The sequence below is a fragment of the Triticum aestivum genome, chromosome 3B (genome assembly GCF_018294505.1).
Source record: "Triticum aestivum cultivar Chinese Spring chromosome 3B, IWGSC CS RefSeq v2.1, whole genome shotgun sequence".
Taxonomy (NCBI): Eukaryota; Viridiplantae; Streptophyta; class Magnoliopsida; order Poales; family Poaceae; genus Triticum; species Triticum aestivum.
Window position 1 is genome coordinate 183,801,855 of NC_057801.1, and position 13,040 is coordinate 183,814,894.

General features: G+C 49.0%; 1 pseudogene; it reads left to right on the top strand.

Annotated features, from left to right (window-relative positions):
• The first annotated feature begins 1,134 nt into the window (after positions 1–1,134).
• On the top strand, positions 1,135–3,501 carry LOC123065181 (cell division control protein 48 homolog D-like; annotated as a pseudogene).
• Positions 3,502–13,040: the final 9,539 nt, after the last annotated feature.

The window sequence follows — 13,040 nt, forward strand, 5'->3', positions numbered from 1 at the left end:
CACAGCCAGCCGCCGCCGAGGATCGCCGCTGCACCCCGCCGCCGGATCTCGCAGATCGGCGCGCGCCGCCGCACAGCCACCACAGCCAGCGAAGGGGGAAGGAGAAGAAAGGAGGGCGCCCAGGAAGTGGCCCCGCCGCCACACCCAACGAAGTGACATGTACCATTCAGAACTGAACGAGCAAATTCCCTCTAATCTCCCCTCCGATCTATGGCAGAAGTGTAGATATCCCTCATCAAATACTCCTTACAAACAACCAAACACGGCACACTAATTTCTTCAATGTGGTTACGAAAATAATTAGTTAGTCTTGGAGCATTATCCAGTATGACACACTCCTTTACAAAATAAAACCCAGTATGACAAATACAAAATGCGCAAAATGAAATTGGGGATGAGAATCAAAAAAGGGATAACGAATCTTACAGTTGGGGAACCACTTTAGCAGCATCCTTCATCTATCTCCCCCTCGGCCAGACTCCATCTTCCCACTGCCACAACACGTAAATGTGTAGATAGCATTTAGGCTGAAAAATAAAAACAGATGAATTGGGAGAGAACATGAAGGACATGAACACACATAATGTTGATGGAGGGAGATGAAGAATAAGCGTCGGTTACCGCCGAGTGAAGGGCGCCTGAGGTCGCTGGCGCCTCCGGCCGTACATTGCAGTGGCCACCATCCTGGACTCAGGCGGAGATGAACTGAGGAGACAAAAGCTCACATCAATTTGGCAGAGGGAGAAGAAAAGAAGAAACTCAGGTCGGCGGTCGCCGCCGGGGACGGGCCCAACGGGTGAAGGCTGATGGCGAGCCCGGTGGGAGAGCTCTTCCCCGTACCACCCTTTCTCCTCCCTCCTCTCAGCGCTCACCGCTGTCCATGGAGCAAGCCCCTGCCGCTCACGTGCACATCCATCTCAGCGATTACTTTGCAGCTACACGTGGACGAATATGAGGCGAACGATCTCGAATCGGAACGTACGGGCCTTCCAACCCGAGTCGTATTCTTTAGGCCATGCCTTCAAAAGGGGGGCTGACTCCCAGGTACCCTCTTCACCGCAACACCAACGCAAACTACGAGAGTAATACACGAGAGCAGCAACTTGACCAACGAGACTACGAGAGTTGAAGGCGATGGCGAGCACGGCGGCGTCGAAGAAGGCGGCGAACCGGCTGGTGGTGGAGGAGGCCACCACCAACGACGACAACTCCGTCTGCAATCTCCACCCCGAAACCATGGAGAAGCTCTCCATATACAAAGGCGACATCGTGCTGCTCAAGGGCAAACGCCGCCACAACACGGTCTACGTGGCACTGCCCGACGACACCTGCGAGGGGCACAAGCTCAGGATCAACAAGGTGGCCCGCTCCAACCTGCGCGTGCGCATCGCCGACGTCGTGTCCGTGCACCTATGCCACGACGCCAAGTTCGGCAGACGCGTGCACATCCTCCCTTTGGACGACACCGTCGAGGGCATCGCGGGGAACCTCTTCGACGCCTACCTCAAGCTCTACTTCCTGGATGCCTACCGCCCGCTCCACAAGGGCGACCTCTTCCTCGTCCGTGGCGGCATGCGGAGCGTCGAGTTCAAGGTCATGGAGATCGACCCCGCGGTGGAGTACTGCATCGTGGCGCCCGACACGGAGATCTTCTGCGAGGGCGAGCCGGTAAAGCGGGAGGACGAGGAGAGGCTTGACGTCATCAGCTACGACGACGTGGGTGGCATGGGGAAACCGCTGACTCTCATCAGGGAGCTCGTCGAGCTGCCACTCAGGCATCCGCAGATCTTCAAGAGCATTGGCGTCAAGCCTCCCAAGGGCATCCTCCTCTACGGCCCTCCCGGGTCAGGCAAGACGTTGATCGCCCGTGCGGTGGCCAACGAGACCGGGGCCTTCTTCTTCCTCATCAACGGCCCAGAGATAATGTCCAAAATGGCCGGAGAGAGCGAGAACAACCTGAGGAAGGCCTTCGAGGAGGCTGAGAAGAACGCGCCCTCCATCATCTTCATCGATGAGATAGACTCCATCGCGCCGAACAGGAAGAAGACTCACGGCGAGGTCGAGAGGTGTATCGTCTCCCAGCTGATGACGCTCATGGACGGCATGAAGGCCCGTGCGCACGTCATTGTCATGGGTGCAACGAACCATCCCAACAGCATCGACCCTGCCTTGAGGCGCTTCGGGAGGTTCGATCGCGAGATCGACATCGGCGTGCCGGACGAGGTCGCGCGTCTCGAAGTGCTCCGCATCCACACCAAGAACATGAAGCTGGACGAGGGCGTCAACATAGAGGTGATTGCCAAGGATACACACGGCTACGTCGGTGCCGACTTGGCCGCGCTCTGCACCGAGGCGGCTCTGCAGTGTATCAGGGAGAAGATGGACGTGATCGACTTAGAGGACGACACCATTGATGCCGAGATCTTGAACTCCATGGCCGTCACCAATGACCACCTTAAGACGGCTCTCGTCGGCATGAACCCGTCCGCGCTTCGCGAGACCATCATCGAGGTGCCCAACGTCAGCTAGAATGACGTTGGCAGCCTCGAGGGCGTCAAGAGGGAGCTCCAAGAGACCGTCCAGTACCCGGTCGAGCACCCAGAGAAATTCGAGAAGTTCGGCATGTCGCCGTCCAAGGGCGTCCTCTTCTACGGGCCACCAGGGTGCGGTAAAACCTTGTTGGCGAAGGCGATCGCCAACGAGTGCCAGGCCAACTTCATCAGCATCAAGGGGCCAGAGCTGCTCACCATGTGGTTCGGCGAGAGCGAGGCCAACGTGCGTGAGATCTTTGACAAGGCCCGTCAATCTGCGACGTGCGTGCTGTTCTTCGACGAGGTCGACTCCACCGCTACCCAAAGGGGCGGCAGAGTGGGCGATGCCGGCGGTGCGGCGGACAGGGTCCTGAACCAGCTGCTCACCGAGATGGACAGCATGAACGCCAAGAAGACGGTGTTCATCATCGGAGCCACCAATAGGCCCGACATAATTGACTCAGCGTTGCTCCGTCCCGGCCGCCTGGACTAGCTCATCTACATCCCCTTGCCAGATGAGGCCTCTCGTCACCAGATCTTCAAGGCCTGCCTCCGAAAGTCTCCCGTGGCCAAGGACGTCCACCTCGGCGCGCTGGCAAGGTTCACCACCGGCTTCAGCGGTGCCGACATCACGGAGGTCTGCCAGAGGGCGTGCAAGTACGCCATCAGGGAGGACATTGAAAAGGACATGGAGAGGCAGAGGATGGGGAAAGACACCATGGAGGTGGACGGCGGGCAGGAAGACGAGGTGGCTCAGATTAAGGCAGTTCACTTCGAGGAGTCAATGAAGTATCCGAGGAGGAGCGTGAGCGACGCCGACATCAGGAAGTACCAGGCCTTTGCGCAGACGCTGCAGCAGTCTAGGGGGTTCGGCACGGACTTCCTCTTCCCGGCGCAGACACAGGCGGCAGAAGCTGCCGTCCACACCTCAGCGGCAGCTGATGAGGATGAAGACGATTTGTACAAGTGATCCAGTAACCATTGTTAGAAAATGAAATAGGAGTACCAAAATATTATAGGCTAGTATGTTTTTGTTGTATTGTTATTCTTCCATGTATATATATATATATATATATATATATATATATATAATTTTTGTTTGTAAGAATTTACATACATGAAATACAGTTGATGAAATAATAAGCTCCTTGTGGTGCTTTCCTTTTATTTCTAGGTAGCGACGAGACTCTGAAAACTAGCTAACCGTTAACTGAGCCCTCGATTACAAGAAACTAGCATTGTTCTCTGTCAACCCCTCTCTGCTCCTGCACAAGACCACGGGAAAATTTAATAAATGGGAAAAAAGCTGCTTGATTAATGTCCAATTAATTTTGAATTGAACTTGTAAGAACAAGAGAACCTGTTGTCTGAAACTTATGTCTCCCAACAGTAAATAGTCTTAGTTGTAGAGAGTTCTTTGTTAGCCAACAAAGTGTTGGGCTAAGTCCCTCCACATGGAGGTGTGTTGGCAGCCCAACATCAGCCCACACAAGTCCAACACAAATGAACCGTTGATCTGTTCTGCATCCAACGGTTGTGAGTGTTTCCTGGTGAAGGGAGCAAGGAGAAAACCCTAGCCACTCCACCCCTTGCTGGTGGTGGCTGCCATTCGTGAGAGTGAGAGAGAGAGCACACAAGAGAAAACACAACCTGAGAGAGAGGAAGAAGAAGAAGCAGAGGTTCTATCCAGATTTGCTGCATCTGACTAGACAGTGTTCAAGCTGGTGATTGGAGGCTCAAACGTGCTTGGATCGACCCCAAACTTGGTGAGCTCGTTCCTTACTTTGAGTACTTCGATCTGGTTAGCTGGTTTGAGGATTGGGTCAGTGGAGCATCAGATTTGAGAATGGTTTTGTCAGCTCTGACTACTGCAGTTTCAGAACAAAGTAGTTTTGGGAGACGAACAGTTTGGGTAGGCAAACGATGTCCGATTGAGCTGAAATTTGGAGGGAATCTCAGGAACTCGTGTGTCTACTTGTCTGCCAAATTTGGTGCTGTTTGGTTCAGCGGTTTAAGAGAAGTTTGCAAAACACTGGAGGGTACAGAAGCTGTGTAAACTCTGCTTTGCTGAAATCTTACTTCTTGTGGTTGTTGTTGCTGTTGCCGGTTGGCAACGTGGAGAGTGGGTTGTAAATCTCTCTAGAGGTTCTAGAGAAGACTTTGTACTCATCATTCTCATAGTGAAGTTGTGTGGACCGGTCGGTCCACAGCCGTAGTTTTTTACTCCTCAAGTTGAGGAGGTTTTTCCACGTTAAATCCTGTGTCACTTGTGCATGTTGTTTGTGTTATTCCGCTGCTTACTTGTTGGTTGAAGCTGTCCTCAAAGTTCATCACAAGAAAAGGGGCTGTGTAGTGTGCATATTTGCCGTGTCGGTGAATTTGTGCAGCGCATTGTTGCTGTCCAGCCCCAACAAAGTGGTATCAGAGCCTTGGTTTGCTTGTGCAAATTGCTGAGTTTCTTGTGGTGAAAGATGGAAGTGAATACCAGCAGGATGATATCTTTGAATGGTACAAATTATCAAGCATGGAAGGGCAAGATGGAGGACTTGTTGTATGTGAAAGAATACTGGAAGCCAGTGTTCTCCACTGAGATGCCGGAGGGCATTGAGGAAGGTCAGTGGAAGGTACTTCATCGCCAAGCTTGTGGGTTTATTCGGCAATGGGTCGATGACAATGTTTTGAACCATATCATTGATGAGACACATGCACGCACCTTATGGCAGAAATTGGAAGAGTTGTTTGCCCGGAAAGAAGGTACAAACAAGATGTTCTTGATCAAACAATTGATGTCCTTGAGGTACAAAGAGGGCACTCTAATTGCAGATCATGTGAATACATTTCAAGGCATTATAAATCAGCTTTCTTCAATGGGAATAACATTTGAAGATGAAGTGAGAGCTTTGCTGCTACTAGGCTCATTACCGGACAGCTGGGAGACCTTTAAGGTCACGGTTTGCAATTCAGCACCTAATGGAGTTGTCACTTGGAATCTTGTGAAAACTAGGGTACTAAATGAAGAGTCCAGAAAGATGGCTGAAGCCACTTCTTCCTCACATTCAGAGGTGCTAGTCACTCAGTCCAGGGGGAAAAGCAAGAGCAAAGGTCCAGGTAAAGGGGCAGAAAGAGGTAGGAGCAAATCAAAAAGTAAGTATGCTGATTATGAGTGCCATCACTGCCATCAGAAGGGCCACATTAAGTGGCAATGTGACAAGTGGAAGAAAGACAAAAAGAAAAAGAAGAAACAAGATCAGAAGCAAGTTGACAGTGATAGTGACACAGAGGGCAACCGAGTTACTGCAGTAGAAGAGGACATCATTCTTGTTATGCATGAAGAAAATGAGGGCAGATTTGGTTCCACTGTTGAGGAGAGGATCACTGTTGTTTCTGATGAAACCGTCAACCTTGTGGATGGTGACGAGATGATTTGGATACCGGACAGCGGTGCTACCATTCATGCTACATCTCACAGAGAGCTCTTCACTAACTATATATCTGGTGATTTTGGTGTTGTGAAGATGGGGAACAATGATAGAGCAGCCATCATTGGAAAAGGAGATGTGCATTTGGAGACCGCAAATGGTACAAGGTTAGTCCTCAAATCTGTGAGGCATGTTGAGGCACTTCGTCTCAATATTATCTCGGTTGGTTTGCTTGATGGAGATGATTACTTGAGCAGTTTTGGAAAAGGGCAGTACAAGCTCACCAAAGGCAACATGCTTGTTGCAAGAGGTAAAATGGTCTCAGTTTTGTATCATGTTCATGCTAAGCTCTTTAGTACTTCTGTCAATGCACTAGAGAAGGATGATCATTGTGCTTTATGGCACAAGAGACTTGGCCACATGAGTGAGAAGGGGTTGACAGTGCTAGTGAAGAAAATATTGTTAAAGGGTGTGAAAGGAGTTCACATCAAGAAATGTTCAGATTGTCTAGCAGGGAAGCAACACCGAGTTTCCTTCAAGACTCTACCTCCTCACAAGAAGCCCGCGAAGCTGGACTTGATACATTCCGATGTTTGAAAATGTCAGTAAGATCTCTTGGTGGTGCTAAGTACTTTGTGACTTTTATTGATGACTTTTTCAGGGAAGTTTGGGCCTTCACTTTGAGGAGCAAAGATCAAGTACTAGGTGTATTCAAGCAATTCCAAGCCTCGGTTGAGAGAGAAACTGAGAAGAAGAACAAGTGCATTCGCACTGATAATGGAGGAGAGTACATTGGGCCATTTGATGCATATTGCAAGCAGCAAGGTATTAGGCATCAATTTACTCCCTCAAAGACACCACAGTTGAATGGTCTTGCTGAGAGGATGAACAGGACAATTGTCACGCCCAATATGCAACCCTATCCAAAAGGAACTCGAAGGTCCCACCAAGGATAGACCCGCATATTGAAACGCTTTTGCAAGGTGGATATCATTACATCAACATTACATAATAGATGGGGATACATACAAAAGGCATACAATGCCACACGAATACAACATCATCTTACATAAATGGTCTTGTTTATACCCTGCAGGGGTGTCCCAACTTAGCCCATGATAAGCTCTCGCGATCAATGAAGGATATTCCTTCTCCCAGGAAGACCCGATCAGTCTCGGAATCCCGGTTTACAAGACATTTCGACAATGGTAAAACAAGACCAGCAAAGCCGCCCGATGCACCGACATCCCGATAGGAGCTGCACATATCTCGTTCTCAGGGCAACACCGGATAAGTCAAGCTACGAGTAAAACCAGACCTCGAGTTTCCCCGAGGGGGCTCCGCAGGCTGCTCGGTTCGGACCAGCACTTAGACAAGCACTAGCCCGGGGGGGCTAAAATAAAGATGACCCTTGGGTTGGCCGACCCAAGGGAAGGGTATAGGTGGTGGTGAGGCAAATGGTAAAACCAAGGTTGGGCCTTGCTGGACAAGTTTTATTCAAAGCAAACTGTCAAGGGGTCCCATAAATCACCCGACCGCGTTAGGAACGCAAAATCCAGGAACATAACACCAGTATGACGGAAACTAGGGCGGCAAGAGTGGAACAAAACACCAGGCATAAGGCCGAGCCTTCCACCCTTTACCAAATATATAGCTGCATTAATAATATAAGAGATATTGTGATATCCCAACATAATCCTGTCCACCATGGAGCAATCTTCAACTTCACCTGCAACTAGCAACACTATAAGAGGGGCTGACCAAAGTGGTAACAAAGCCAAACAACGGTTTGCTAGGAAGGGTGTCAAAGGTTAGAGGTTCATGGCAACTTGGGAGGCTTGAAGAACAAATGATAGGTAACGCAACATAGCGATAGAACAAAGCAACTAGCATAGCAATGATAGTAGTGAGATCCAGGGTAGCGGTCATCTTGCCTGAAATCTCGCAAGGAAGAAGAACGAGTCCATGAAGAAGATGAAGCCACGAAGACAAACCGAGCGTAGACGAACGAATCCTCACGATCGCAATGAAACGGGAACTATCGAGAAGAAGCACATAACATAGTAAACGCACCACACATAGACAAGACATGTTGCACAACAAGCATGATTCATGACAAAGGCTACATGAAGCTACTCATGGCAAGAGATGATGCAAACAAGAACAACACATCAAGGCAAGTTTAAATGAGGCCGGGAACAACATAAAACAATTCCGGTAAGTCCTCATATGCAAATTTCGAAATTGGTCCAGAACTGAACAAACATTAAGTTGAAGTTGTTAAACAGCAAGTTAAGATGCATCAAGAAGATCTACACGAAAATCTAATCAAGTTACATATAAAGTTCATTAGATTCGGAGCTACGGCCTAGAAGATATGAGTGAAACAAGTTCATCATGGCATCGATGCAAAATGCATACAAGCATCAAGCAAACACCTCAAAACAAGGATGCAACATGTTAATATGAAGCTATATGCAAAATCAAGCAAGTTTCATATAGAGCACACTCAAAACGGAGCAACGGTTCAACACATACACTCCATACAAGTCATAACAACAATCTGTCCATAACAGCAGCTAGGCATCTTGCAAGCATCAAAACAATAAGCTACAGCACCCCAACATAATAACAAAAGGTATGGGCATGAAGTACAGGTAAAGCATAACAAAACATGAACACTGAGATATCCCCAGAAATCACTAGAACATGCTCAAACACACATGGTAAGACTGCAAATAATAACAGTTTCAGACTTTGCAGAAATAACATCAGGTTGCAATGTTTAGAGCTATCAAACAACATGTTACGGGAACTTATCATGGCAAACAAAGGCATGGCATGAATCTACTAATTGCATAGAACAAAAGTCCATTACTGACCTTGAGCCAAAAAGGCATAGAAAATCTGATGGCACCCATGTAAACATGGCAAGTTATATGACAGATTCATACATGGCAGGAACAACGATAAGTAGGCATGTTGGTGAGCTTGAACCACTCACCACAGAGCAATACATGACATGGAAAGGCAACCAACAGTAATAAGACATGTTTACGAAGCTAAGCATGGCAAGATCAAGTTCATAGGGTGCATGGATCACTAGCAAACAATCATGGAAACATTGAACTTAATGTTAACAGGCTGACAGCAACATCATTTAGCAACTTTGGAGCTAGATATGAACAATCTACAGCAAGCTATAAATGCAACCAGGGGCATGAATGGATAGAGCAAGACATGTATAACAAAACATCCTTAGTGAATATCTCCGTAATAATGCACGAAATGACTTGTAGCATCAGGTTAACATAGCGACAAAATATAACAGAATCTGTCAGGAAAACAGCAACAGCAAGTACAATACTTAACAAGCTCGATGCACTCAGCACACAACTCACAAAAATACATGGTTTGCACCTCTGGAAAGATGGCATGGCATAGATCAAAACACATGTAGACATCAACCTCATAGGATGCACACATCAAACATGGCAAAAATGACAAATGAGCATGTTATAACAGTTTCAACAGATTAACATCAACATGCACTCTTCCAACAGCATTTCGGGCATCAAGATGGACTCAAATGAACATGATTCAATGTAATGAAATGAAGTACTCATCGAGACAAACAATTTGACATATTACACGCACAAAACGGAGCAGTATGCAGAGTGTTATGAGGCGATGAACATGGCATGATAAAGTTGCAGATCTCAGGGACTTAAGTGGAATTTTCACCTCGCGAAAAAAACAACGCGGGTCGGGTCGGAGACGTGGATCGGGTCGGGGACGAAGTGGGTCGCGGATCCGTGACCCGGCAGCGGAGAGCTCCGGCGAGGTCAGAGCGGCGCGGCGGCCATGGCGGTGCCGGCGAGGTCCTGCGGGGCCAGGACGGCGGGCAGGGTCGGCGGGCCCCGGATTCGGCGGATGCCAGCCGGATCTGGGCGCCGGAGGAGGAGCGGCGCGGCTCCGGCGGAGCTGAGGCAGAGTCGGGCGCGAGGCCGGAGGGGAGACGGGGTGAGGAGGCGAGCCGGGCGGCGGCGCGACCCTCCGATGGCCGGCGACGAGGCGAGGCGAGGCTCGCGGGAGGCGCGGGGACGGGCGGCGAACGACGGCAGCCGAGGGAGCCCGGCGCGGGGCGGCGAGGCGGCGGGGTGCTGGAGGAAGGTGGCCGAGGTGGAGCGGCGAGGCCACGCCGGCGAGACGAGACGGCCGGCGGCGCGCGGGCGGGTCCGACCGGGCCCCAGATGGGCTCGGCGGGCTGGCTGCGGGCTGCGACGGGTCGCGCGGGCCGGCGGCGGGCGCGGAGGCGGTGGAGGCCACGTGTCGCACACGGGTTGGCTGGAGGCGACGGCGGCGGACGTGTCCGGCGCGAACGGACGCGTCCGGCGGCGGGAGGTGGAAGAGGCTAGGGTTTGCACCGCGAATTTCGGAGGGGAAGGTGTATTTATAGGTAGAAGGAGCTAGGAAAGTCCAAATGAGGAGCGGTTTTCGGCCACGCGATCGTGATCGAACGACCGAGAGCATGGAGGGGAGTTTGCTGGGTTTTGGGCCACTTTGGAAGGGGTGTTAGGCTGCAACAAAAGAGGGCTTTAGGGTTACCCGGTTAACCGTTGGAGTACCAAACAACCTCCAAATGGCACGAAACTTGACAGGCGGTCTACCGGTGCTATACCAAGGCCGCTTGGCAAACCTCGGGCCATTTCGAGAAAGTTTAACACCCGCTCACAATGAGAGACAAAAGGGGAATGCCGGAGGACATAGGAGTGCCGGATTGCAAAACGGACAACGGGGAAAATGCTCGGATGCATGAAACGAACACGTATACAAAATGAGATGCACATGATGACATGGAAAAATGCAAAACGCAAGCAAATGACATGGCAACGACGGAGAATAATTGGCAAACACCTGGCGCATCGAATCCGGGGCGTTACAACAATTGTGGAGAGAGTTAGATGCTTGTTGTCAAGTGCAAAGCTACGTAAACACTTTTGGGGTGAGGCTTTGATGACTGCAGTTTATCTTATTAATCTCTCACCAAGTTATCCTTTGCAGGGAGATGTTCCTAACAGGGTTTGATGTGACAAGGACGTCTCATATGACCACCTGAAGGTTTTTGGGTGCAAGGCCTTTGTTCATATTCCTCAAGATGAAAGGTCAAAGCTTGATTCGAAGACACGGCAGTGTATTTTTCTTGGTTATGGTGGTGATCAGTTTGGCTACAAGCTGTTTGACCCTATAGCAAGGAAAGTTGTGAGAAGCCGTGATGTTGTGTTTGTTGAAGACCAAACAATTGAGGATATTGTGAAGACAAAGGGGCAGGTTCCTCCTGAGCAGCAGCAAGACATGATTGATTCTGACCCAGTTCCTGCAGCTCCAGCTCCTGTGCAAGTTGAAGCAGATGCAGAAGATGTACAAGATGATGTACATGGTGGTGCAGGTGAAGAAAGATGCTCCCCAGCAGCAGCAACAAGAGTATGATGCTGAAGTTGATGATCCGGATCAGCAGGAAGCACCAGCACCAGAAAGTCCACCAGCTGCTCCACTTAGAAGATCCAACAGGGGTCGAATTCCTTCCAGCAGGTATCGCTCAGATCAATACGTGGTGTTATTATCTGACGGTTCAGAACATGAATGCTTTGCAGATGCAATGGAATATGAGCACAAGAAGGAGTGGAAAAATGCTATGCAAGAAGAGATGGATTCCTTGCATAAGAATCATACTTATGAGTTGGTGAAGTTGCCCAAGGGCAAGAAAATTTTGAAGAACAAGTGGGTCTACAGAATCAAGCAAGAAGAGAACACATCACATCCAAGGTACAAGGCCAGGCTAGTTGTAAAAGGATTCGGCCAGAGAAAAGGCATTGACTATGATGAGATCTTTTCTCCGGTTGTGAAGATGACATCCATAAGAGTAATCCTTGGCATGGCAGCAAGTCTCAACTTGGAGGTTGAGCAAATGGATGTGAAGACTGCATTCCTTCATGGTGAGTTGGAGGAAGAAATATACATGGAGCAACCTGAGGGGTTTCTTGTGAAAGGCAAAGAAGACTATGTGTGCAAGCTGAAGAAAAGTCTCTATGGCCTGAAACAAGCACCAACACAATGGTACATGAAGTTTGAAACTGTCATGGGGGAGCAAGGCTACAAGAAGTGTAGCTCAGACCATTGTGTGTTTATTCAGAGGTTCTCAGGTGATGATTTAATCATATTATTGCTCTATGTTGATGATATCCTGATTGTTGGCAAGAATGTCTCTAGGATTGCTAAGTTGAAGAAGGAGTTGAGCAAATGTTTTGCTATGAAAGACTTAGGTCCAGCAAAGAACATTCTCGGAATGAGAATTGAGCAAGACAGAAATTGCAACAAGTTGTACTTGTCTCAAGAGAAGTATATTGAGAAGGTACTTCAGAAGTTCAGGATGGAAAATGCTAAAGTTGTGAGTTGTCCACTAGCAACCCATTTCAAGTTGAGCAGAAAGCAATGCCCTACCACTGATGAGCAGAAAAAGGAAATGCATCATGTCCTTATGCTTCAGCGGTTGGGAGTTTGATGTATGCTATGGTGTGTACAAGGCCTGACATTGATCAGGCGGTTAGTACTGTGAGCAGATTTATGTCTAATCCAGGAAGACCTCATTGGGAAGCCGTGAAGTGGATTTTGAGATATCTTCGGGGCAGCACAAATCTGAAACTTTGCTTCGGTGATGGTGAGGCAAAGCTGATTGCTTTTTTAGATTCTGACATGGCTGGAGATGTTGACAGAAGGAAGTCTACTTCAGATTACTTGGTTACCTATGCAGGGGGAGCGGTGTCATGGCAAAGTAGGCTGCAGAAGTGTGTGGCATTGAATACAACTGAAGCTGAATTCATTGCTGTAACAGAGGCGAGCAAAGAGCTATTGTGGCTGAAACGGTTGGCTTGTGAGCTTGGTTTTAAGCAAGACAAGTATGTGTTGTTTTGTGACAACCAAAGTGCTATCCACTTGAGTAAGAATGCAAGCTTTCATTCAAGGTCTAAGCATATAGAAGTCCGTTATCTTTGGATTCGAGATGTGTTGTATTCCAAGAAAATGCAACTTG